The following is a 12,013-nucleotide window of genomic DNA, read 5'->3' as shown; positions in this document are numbered from 1 at the left end:
TTTTTCTGTAGTTACTTTAATGTTTCTATTTGAATTTTTGTTACTTCAAAATTGTCTGCAATTATTGCCTGATCTTCCATAAAGGCAAAACAATCTCTTCCTAGGTTGTCCTTTTTGTAACCTAATTTTTTTCTACCACTTTAGTTTCATTGTTTTCTTCCATTCTTTGATGTCTATCTAGAACACAATTAAAAGGGATCTGAATCAACAGTCTCATTAACGTATTTTATCATGCTTAAATTATTTATTGGTAATTTAAATTCTTTTTCTGATAATTGAAAATAAATTAATCTTTAGAAAAGGCAATGTAAATTATTTGTTCGGTTAAGAAGGTTATAATTTATACAGCTTATTAATTTTACACATACTATTTGTTCCGCACAAGATCTTCCCTTTCTAGACCACCCTGATGTATTCTGCAAATTGTTTATTGATGTGCATCTCTATTCTCAACAACTTTTGTAAGATTTTACTGTAAGAAGAGAAATTCCTCTGTAATTAGTAAACTTCCATTTTGTCTCTTTTTTTCTGTAGAGAAGGAATTAGGGCAGACTTCCATTCTTGTGGGATTTTTCTGTCGTCATATAGTTTCCCTAAGATATCATACATTAATTAAGTAATTAGAACGAAGATATCGTGATATTATCGGAAAATGGCCTGCCCAGAAGAAAACTAAAACTGCCAAAGACTTGTCGAATTTTGCAGAAACCATAATATGATCTCAAAATCCATCTATTTTATGAGAAAACCAAACAAATTGAAGACTTGGAAACACCCAGATGGGAAAAAAGGGGAATGGCAACTCGATCATGTTTGCATGGACCGGAATTATCACAAGGAGATTTATAATGTAAAAGTCTTGAGAGGAACAGATACTGGATACCATTAATAAAATAAAATTCACCCCGCATAAAAAGAAAAAATCCCAACCTAAAAACAAAAGAGCTTATGATCCACATAAATTAATAAACAATGCCATCTTTGAAGAAACAACAAAAAAAATCAAATTAACTAATAATTTAAAAGAACTGACATCCCAACTGAAAGAAATAGCTGAAGAACTAGCCCCTATAAACCCAAGAAAAAAACACCAATGGTGGAATGAAGAATGTGACAAAGCATTCAAAGACCGACACCGGGCTTGGATCAACCACCAAACCCAGAAAACTAAAGAATCTAACCATGAATTCACCAAACAAAGGAAAATAACTCAGAAAATTATAAGAGGAACCAAACGACAAGCCCAAAAAAACTTGATTCAGCAAATAGAAGAAAGTTCCAAGAAAACTAACTCCTGAGACTATTATAAGATTTTTGGTCAGGCTCTTCAAAGATATGAACCACCCACCCTTATGCTGAGAGGAAAAAAGGAAATATGGCCCACACCAATAAAGAAAATGCTGAAATTTTGGCAGAAACCTTCAATAGACTCCTCAACTGTGACGACTCCCCCAGAGCTTTTTGAGATTGACACTGAAACTCTAGTTAAAACTTCACCGTTAAATATCAACCCAACAACAATTCAAGAAGTTCTCGCAGCCTTAAATGAAATAAAAAACTACAAAGCAAGCGGAGAAGACCAGCTTTTCGCGGAACTCTGGAAACACTCATCAGTTTATTCAGTCAAAACTTCCCTACATCTATGCCTTGTGAAAATATGGAACGAAGAAAAACTTCCAGAACACTGGACCACAGCCCTCATTCATCCATTACATAAAAAAGGGGATAAAACTAATCCGGAAAACTACAGAGGCATACCTCTCCTGGATTGCACATACAAAATCCTGTCGAGAGTTATATACAACCGATGCAAAGACCAACTTGAACTGGAACTTGGGGAATACCAAGGGGGATTTAGGCCATGGAGAGGTTGCCCGGTGCAAATAATATCCCTAAAACTTATGATGGACTTATATAAAAGACGGAAAAAAAAACTAATAATCACCTTCGTCGACTTTAAAAGGGCCTATGTTGTATACACCGACCATCCATGCTGAATATTCTGAGAAACCTGGGCCTTCACCCTAAACTCGTAAACATGATAAAATTAACTTTAACCAATACCCAGTCCAGAGTGAAATTCAGAGGTGAACTCTCTCAACCCTTCTACATAAAATTGGATTGAGGCAAGGAGACGGCCTCTCACCACTCCTTTTTAACTGCGCCCTCGAACTTGTCATGAGAAAATGGTATGAAATAAATCCCAAAAATATAAAAATGGGTACTAAGAAAAACTCCATCACACTAAATTGCCTAGGATTTGCAGATGACCTCGCTCTTTTAGCAAATAATATTCAAGAAGCCAAAACATAAATCATGAGCCTTCAAAACCTAGCACAAAAGATAGGGCTTCATATCTCTTTCGAAAAAACTGAACTAATGGCCATAGATCCTCTGGTAATAGAGCACATTACGGTAAACAATCAGAAAATTAAAATAGTAAAACAATTTAAATATCTAGGGGAAATAATAACTTATAATTTAAATGAAAAAGTGACATGGCAAAACAGGACAAATAAAATGATTAAATCCCAAAAATTAACTTTGTCAACATATAACAAAAAATGCCTTTCTGCTAAAACAAAACTTAAACATTATAAAACTGTAGTACAGCCAGAAGTCACCTACGGAAGCGAGACCCTTTTCAAAATCACTCAGAAAAACTGAATTGAAAAAAATTCTGAAAATAGAGAGGAGAATTGTCAGAACGTGTATCAATAAAAAACACCAAAAAGAAGGCCAATGGTGGATTGTGCCAAATGAGGTGGTGTATCGATAAATAGAGCCTGTTACTGATACTATGCAGAAAAAAAGAATCTCTTTCTTCGGTCATCTCATAAGGACACCGCAAACAAGACTGTCAAGAAATATCACTGAAAAGCTCTGGTTCCAAAAGCTAGAAGTAGGATGGATCAAAGAAATTAGAGAAGATATGAAAGAAATGGGAATTTCCCTGACTGACCTACAGAATAAAACTGGAAAAATTACAAAGCTAAAAGACAAAAGCATTTGATTTAAACAAAAGACAGACAAACGACAAAATACAACGAAGAGGTTGTTTACGGATGAAGAAAAGAAAGCAAGATCTGAACGGATTAAGAAATACTGGGCAGCTCGGAAGAGTAAAATAACACGCTTTTCTCAGAAAAGATTCAACTAAAATTGACTTAAGTGGTCCCATGTTGGCCGTAAAAGCATAATAATAATTAATTATCATAATTTTAAAAATTGCACAGTTACTGAGTCCTTGCACAATACTTTATTATGTTTTAGATATCTGATTATATATTCTTTATTTCTTGTTTATTCGGGGATTTGTGTTTTCTAGTTTAGTTACTGGTTGCAGACAATGCAGCTTTTCTCTGCGTTTTTTGCAGTTTGAATAATTTTTGTATATTTTACTATCACAAGTTTATATGACTTTAATTAAAAATATTTTTTCTTATATTTCATCTGTATTAATTTCTTAGAAAATAATTTTCTTTGTGAAATAGACTATTGTATTGTAATAAAAAGCTCAGTTTATATTAATTTCAGTTTTAGAAATATGTTTATAATATATAAATTGTGATCTTTATGTGATCACAGAAAACAGGATGCTTCTTTATTTTAAACATACATCATTCCTTTTCATAAAAACAAATAAATTGTATTTTAATGTGATTGAATGGAAGTTTATTATTTATTTCAGACTAGTTGTGATGATTAAAACTAAATTAAAGTTATCCACTTTGTCCAACCTACATGGTGTGAGTGATACTAATGAGTGTTTATATGCATCTTTGGGGTTTAAAATCTTAGGTTGGTTTTGAATTGGTTGTTAGCACATTAAATAAATTGTTTTTACTTTCCGCTTTCTCTATTTATACAGAGGTACACATGAGTTATGTACAGAAATACAGTCGTATGCTGTTTACTATATTTTTCTGTATTATAACAATCAGTAAAACATCAGTGAGATATTAGGAGCTATAATCTGTTATTAGGAGTTTTTAAATTCTTCTTAGCAGAAGAATTTATATCTCATATGTATAGACAGATAAAACTGAGTAGTACATAGAAATGCATTTGGTTACTATTTATTTCATAAAAGAATTATGATGGATTAATGATTTGCTGTAAATGATTAGTGTTCAGTATTTTCACCAATTACACTTAGCTAGCTGAAGGTTTGCCCCGTCTTTGTTGACCGAACTGTTCGCTGACTTAGGCAAGATGAATGAGTAGGGTTTATTGTACTATTTAACCTGTTGACATCATCCGATTACTAATAACATGACACATTTGTATATAAAATGCAAATACAACAGTCTAGTACAATGCAGTGACTAGTACACTAGGCAAAGGAGTTGTGAGTAGAAAACTTTCAGCTCTTGTATTGTATTAAAATACCAATAAGATATTTGAATTTTGTAACCTGTCCAACTTATACATGAAAATAATAAATAAAAAAGGGGATTAGATTTCTGATATTTTTTGTAAAATAGTTTGCGTAATTCATAATTTTTTTCAGCAAAAGTCGCTGCTGTTAATAGGTCTTTCTCATATGATTACATATAGGTACATGTGAATAGTACACAGAAATAAATTCGGTTGCTAATTAGTTCATTTTACAATAGAATAATGAGGTGCTTGAAAACGATCAATGTCCAATAAACTATTATAACTGAAATATGAATGATTTATTTTTCCTACATCAATTTTGCTATTTTCCAAATCCTCTCTCAACTTTTTATTTTTAAAAATAGTCCACTAGTGTTTTCATTATTCTATATTTGTACTAATAATATGACAATAGAACATTTTATCTTCTTTCTTGAGTGTTTTCCGTTCAATTTTATTGTATTTTTTCTGTCTTCAGTCATTTGACTGGTTTGATACAGCTCTCCAACATTCCCTGTTTAGTGCCAGTCGTTTCATTTCAATATACCCCCTACATCCTACATCCCTAGCAATTTGTATTACTTATTCCAAACATTGCCTGCCTGCACAATTTTTTCCCATCTACCTGTCCCTTTAATATCAAGCGACTATTCCAGGATGCCTTAATGTGTGGCCTATAAGAGTGTTGTCTTCTTTTAATTATATTTTTGCAAATGCTTCTTCATCAACTGCCGCAAACCTCTTCATTTGTCACTTTATCCATCCATCTGATTTTTAACATTCTCCTAAACCACTACACTACTAAAGCTTTTTAATCTTTTATTGTCAGGTACTCTGATCGTCCAAGTATAATTTCCATATAAAGCTACACTCCAATCATATGCTTTAAAAAATCTTTTCCTGACATTTAAATTAATTTTTGATGTAAGCAAATTATATTTCTGACTGAAAGTTCATTTCCCCTATTCTATTCAGCATTTTATATCGCTGTTACTTTGTCCATCTTTAGTAATTGTACTTCCTAAACAACAAAATTCTACCTCCATAGTATTTTCTCTTCCTATTTTTATATTCAGTGGTTCATCTACATTATTTATATTGCATGTCATTACTTTTGTTTTTTTCTTGTTTATTTTCATACAGTAGTTCTTGCGTAAAACCTTCATCTATGTTATTCATTGTTTCTTCTAAATCTTATTTTTACGCTTTGCTAGAAATACTATTTCATCAGCAAATTATAGTATCTTTATATTTTCACCTTGCACTGTTTTTCTAAATCTGAATTGTTCTTTAACATCATTAACTGCTAGATCTAAGTAAAGATTAAAAAGTTATGGGGATAGGGAACATTTTTATTGGATTCCCTTTTTAATTACAGCTTCCTTATTATGTTGGATTATTACTGTTGCAGTTTGGTTGCTGTAAATGTTAGCAATTGTTCTTCTATCTTTATTCTTAACCCTAAATTTTTTAAAATCCTGAACATTTTATTCCAGTCTATTTTATCAAATGCCTTTTCTAAGTCTGTAAATGCCATGTATGTTGGTTTGTTTTTCTTTAATCTTCCTTCTATTATTAATCTGAGCACTGAAATTGCTTCCTTCTTCTCTTTACCTTTCCTGAAAGCAAATGGTCTTCTAACATTTCTTCCAATTTCCTCTCAATTCTTCTCTACAGAATTCTAATTAAGATTTTTTATATATGAGTAGTTAAGCTAATTGTTTTGTATTCTTCACATTTGTCTGCTCCTGCTTTCTGTGGTATCATGACAATAACACTCTTTCTGAAGTCTGATGGAATTTCCCCTTTTTCATAAATATTAAACATCAGTTTGTAGTTTCTGCAGGTATCTCATCTATCCCAGGAGCCTTTCTGCTGTTCACACCTTTTAATGTACTATTAAATTCAGATCTCACTACTATATAACACTAAATTAATTTCCTCCGTACAACTCTTCAGTATATTCTACCTACCTTATCGACCGTTTCTTCTGTACTATAAATCAGTGTACCATCTTTATTTAACACATTAAAATTTAATTTATGTACCACAAAATTCTCCTTAACTTTCCTATATTCTCCGTCTATCTTACCAATGATCATTTCTCTTTCCACTTCTTAAGACTTCTCTTTAATCTGTAATTATGTTTGTACAAAATGAATGAATTAAAGACAACAATTTATTAAATTCACACACAGCAAGTTTTTTAACAAGTAACTTGATATTAACTACATCAAATGCGCAACGGAAATCAGTATAAATTGCATCAATATAATTACCATCATTTAGTGCATCAACAGTATCTTCTATATATACATACAAGTTTGTTTGTGTAGATTTACTTTCCAAAAAAACCATGTTGTTCTTGATTGTGAAAAACCTCAACAGGATATATGTAACAAATTTTTGAAACGCTAGGAAAAAAGAGTATTTAAATCATGATTGAAGAACTTAGTTAAAAGCTGTACAAAAAAGGCAGAGCATTTCTTCACTAAAAGAGGATGAATATATTCTGGGCTTGTCAACGCCTTATCATTATGTCAAATGGCCTCTTCAACATCATTCTCAGTTAAAATAATATCTAACTGCAGCGATCATTACAATTAAATGTAATTTCAGTTAAGGAAAAATCATTTTTAGTATAGACACTTCCAAATTTTTAGTTTTAGAAAACGTCTTACAATGTCAGCGCCCTTATTGGCATACTCTTTTCAAAAAGCATAGAAGATTCATAAGATCTACTGTTGTTATTTTCATTAGCAAATTTTTAAAAAATCTTGTAACATTTTTTCCTCAACTGTAACATTTTAATTTAATAATAAATCTTTATGACTAAAAGAGTTTTGCTTACACTTTGTTCTTAAGTAATTCTTAATAATAAGTAGATCTATGTTGTGTTTGAAGAATATGGAACTTGTTTTTAGTAATTGCGACAATAATTTTAGTAGAGAACTGCTTCAAAAACTACATATTTTTTTTAAGTAGTTTTGGTGTATGACCTTTAACAATATTATAGTGGTCGCTATGAAAGATGGCACTTGTGTTTAAACTGTTGTATTTTAGTTACAAAAAATGAAGGTATTGGAAACAGCAATTGTTTTTTTGCTAACAGGATTTGGGCAATTTTAGTTACAGTCATTCATTTTAAAATTAGGGGTGTGTAAAGCGGAAAACAAAAAATTTTTTGCATTTTTTTTCTACTTTTGGAGGTATATTAAACAATTGTTTCTCAATAATTATAATTAAGATTTAGCCCAAAACTAGTATTATTGAAGCATGCAGAGTGTTTTTTGTGAGACAGCCTATCTTTAGTTTCAGTGAATATTTTATGGGGAAAAACACATCATTGTAATCGTTGAAACAATTTGAATAAGTATTTAATATTAAGCTTTTAATTGAGGTTGAAAAGGTATGAAAAGATCATTCAAAAAATACAGTTGCAACTAGAAGTTGATCGTGTATCCTGTTTGTTGCTATAATGACCAGCGGCGACATGCAGGTATGGTTTAATATTGTCTTTCACACAGTTTTATCACATTACTTTATACCTTGTTAATATTATAAATTATAATTTTTGTAAATATTATTTTCTTTTATTTTTATTTTTACAACTATTTGCAATATTTCTATCAAAGACTCATCTCTGTAAAAAGAATAACAGATTACATAAAGGCATTAAAATCATATCGATAAACATTGTACAATTTATTATAACGCTGAAGTTTAAAAAATCGTGTTAAAGCAGTTTCAAGCAACCACTTTCTCTTAAGCCACTCTTGGGTTTCAGCTTTCCTCCAGCTGTTAATAGTAACTTTATTTACCATAAAAGGGTGATAAGCTGCATTATCCATTATGATTACGCTCCTTCTTGTAAGCAATTCAAAAAGTCATTTTTAAAACTGTCCCTGTTCATTTCTGAGTGATAATCTGAAGAACCGGCTTTCAATTTACTGCGGAAAACACATTTACTTTCTGTAATGAACCCTGTTTTAGCTGAACCTGCATGACATACTGTCTATTTACTGCCTTTCTGGTGAGTATTTTAATTTTAATATCTCATTTTTCTTTGAATCTTGCTGAAAGATTTTTATTAACATACTTCTCATCTATGTGAAATATACGTCAATCATCACATGACGCTTTTAATTTGTGAAATCTGTTTAAAAATTCAATTTTTTTTAATGCAATATCATGTTTTTCCATCTACAAATATTGATAATCTTCAATTTTTTTATAACAAAAACCAATTTTTTTCAGTATGTGACAGTTGTAGATGATAGATTTACATGTAGTTTTTCCTGTATTTCCTCTTTGAACTTCGTAATGATAGGGATTTCATTCTGAACGATAGGGATAGTACTGAGGTAATGGTTCAACAACGTCTACTGAACTGTTCTTAGCTGCCTACTCAAAGGTCAAAATAGTGATGATGATTGCAAACCTCCTGAAAGGAGATGCCACTTGAAGAAGAAGAAGAGTAAGCTCTACAGAAACCAATCTTACATTTGCCACACCAGATTTACAACTTTTTTTCTGCCTTATAGATATAGTCATAGAAATAATAAAAGCCAGTTTTCTCCAATTCAATATTAGTATTCAAAAACATCTATTGAAAGTTCTGTAAAACCAAATATAATTAATCTATTTAGAAAAATGTAACTATTTCTTATTTTGTTTTCTACAACTGAAACTGTTGTCCGTAATGGAACCAAAGCAGAAAGCTAGCCAGATTAGTGTAGTAGTTATTAGGTTACAGAGTAACTAGAGTTGTATTTGATTCCTGGCAAAGATTAAAAATCTTTTCACCTCACAGTTTACCTCGCCTATCTTGTTAAATAAATGTGTAACATATTCCAAAGTACAATAAGCTAAAATAAAAAATAACATACTTACTGTTATCTTTATTTTGATTTTATTTGGCACTTTATAATCAATCTATAATCCAGAAAAAATAAGTAAATTGTTGAGTGACATTGATTCTTATGTTTCTCCAAAAACAGGATATTGTTTACACAAATATCATATATGGCAATAATCATTCTTTCAAACTACTTCAAGCTGTACCAGTGTACAGCCAGAAAAAATGTTTCATAAGTGTTTTTAAAGTAGGAAATAGTTCTGAAGGACAAAATTCTTATCAATGCTTTGTTTCCTATATTGCTGGAGCAAAGAAATTGTTAATCTAGAGTGGGAAGCTACCATAGCTTGATAGGATTTATGAAATTTATCAATGTACCATAGTGAAATTTTATTTTGGCCCTCGAACCAGTAATTATGTTAAAAATATGGTTTGGTGTATGGATAAATTTGTTAAGATTGATGAAAACATGCATGCAAAATGCAAAGATAAAACTTTGGACATTTTTTACACAAGTGAGTTTCCAGAAAAATCTGTCGGAGACTAAGTAAGCATTCATTTGAAAAGGACTTGACTGAAACATTAAGAGGGTAATTTAAATGATTAATCGAACCATGTTCCATAAAATGAATTCAAGATGCCTGGGTGCTTGCAAACTGTAGGTCACCAGTTTTGATAAAAAAATGGCCAGATTCAACTGATGGTACCCACATCAGCATAAAAAGCAAATGTGGGGACCACACATAAAGAAATAAAAAGTAAGGTACGCTGACATAGCACCTCAATAGTCTGGTTCAGGTGAGCGGCAAGTGAAAACCAAGAATGCTTATCTGACAGATTTGCCTAATAGCCACCATAAGAAATAAGTAAACATACTTATTTAATGATATTAAAAATAATGAAAAAATCATATTACGAATATTAGATTTTACAATGGGATTGTTCAATTGATAAGAATTCGCAGCATTATTTTTATTTTTAAGGCCACTCAATAAGAATGAGTTTTTTAAACTTATACCTTAATAAGGTGTTTCAATGGGATTGTACAGTTGATAAGAACCCGCAGCGTTATTGATCACTTTTCCCCACTAAAAGTAATGTAAAGTTGACAAAATATTATTTAAGCATGTGCTAATTTAGTCTTTACATGACTGCTTAAAATGGAGTGTAATGTATTTAGGGTGCATGAGTGTATATGTTTGTTCCACTGTAGCAGCTCAATGGCTGAACCGATTCAGATGTATGACCCTGTGTTGGAATCCTTACATTACCAGGAGTTGTGTAGGCAACAAAAATATGTGTACATATATGCTTATTGACACTTCATAATATTCTATTAGTTTGGTTCAACTGAATAAATCTATACATATTACAAGACTGCCCAAAAACGATTAAAATGTATTTAGGGTATGGAAATATGTTTGTTCCAGTGTAGCAGTTAAACGGCTGAACAGATTTAGATGTATGACAGTGCATTAGTGTCATAGGCTACATAAGTAAATAAAGTAAATATATATATCTGAAAAAATAAATTAAAAAATTTGAAATTTTTATTTTTTATATATGCTATATGTTGAGCTACAATAGAATAAACAACTTTCAAGATGTAGGCAACAGGAAGGTTATACTACAGCCATTTTAAACAAGATAGCGATAGATTTTGGCAGAATCACACTTGCCAGTGTGCACCAAATGCTACAACCGTCATTGAAGCCTCTGCCTGACTGGTCATCATCAGAGTTGAACAGAGTTGCTAGGTGGAGCCAGTTACTTATTGCAATGCTTGGTGCACTTTATAGGTAGGCCAGACTACCTGAATACCGAAGAATTGTAGCCCTGTGTGAATGTCTGTGAACCTGCAAATTCAACCGCTTGATTGACTTATCAAGCCTACTGCAACTGTAGAATTATCAGAGGGCTACTTTAGCAATATAGAATCGTGCGTCGGAAATTTCTTCCAGAGCCAGGAGTGTGGGATCGTGATCTATCAAAACCAATACTCAGACGCTATATTTAATGATAATGCTGATTTCTATATCTTTGCCTCCTATTTGAGAGAACCAAAATGGTTTGCTGCGAGTGAAAAAGAAACGTCAATGCTGATGCGTTTCACAATAGATTTATCGCTGTACAGACATATTTTAATCGTCTTACAGGCACAGAACTTAAGAGATCTGTAATTTTCCATCAGTGCAATGTCTTCTTTGTTGGAGACTCTATTTCTACTGGTCCTGAAACGCAAATTATGAGAATGAATGTGGCGATTTACTTGGTAATACGTGTGATGGTGAAATCATTACCATTAGTATAATTCCAATTAACACCGGTATACCAAATATGAACTCTATTTTTCCTGATGTTACCAACTACCGTCCGATATCTACTTATTCCTTGAATCGTAAAATAGCTACTGCCGTAGGCGTTAGTAGAGAACAATGGGCAGAGGAATTGGCATGAGTCAAAGTGTAAGAGTGGATTCAGAGAATACTGGTCAGTGCCCATAACTCCACTTGACCACCTATAATCAAGGGAAATGAGTAACGAAAGAAAATTACAAACCAACGATTATGAGTTTTACTACCTCTCAACTGAAGAGTTACATAAAAGTCAGCAAAATGTTTCTGTTTGTAACTGTTTACGCCAAAGTGGAGTTGAGCCTATTAATGTCATTGAAAACGTTCACCTGGTGATGGGTAATATTGGTGAGATTCAGTCATATTGGTGTCAACCCACCGGGTTGGTCTAGTGGTGAACGCGTCTTCCCAAATCTGC

This window comes from Lycorma delicatula, chromosome 9, assembly GCF_047948215.1.
Source record: "Lycorma delicatula isolate Av1 chromosome 9, ASM4794821v1, whole genome shotgun sequence".
Taxonomy (NCBI): domain Eukaryota; kingdom Metazoa; phylum Arthropoda; class Insecta; order Hemiptera; family Fulgoridae; genus Lycorma; species Lycorma delicatula.
The sequence above is the reverse complement of the archived record's forward strand: the minus strand, read 5'-3'. Positions refer to the sequence as shown.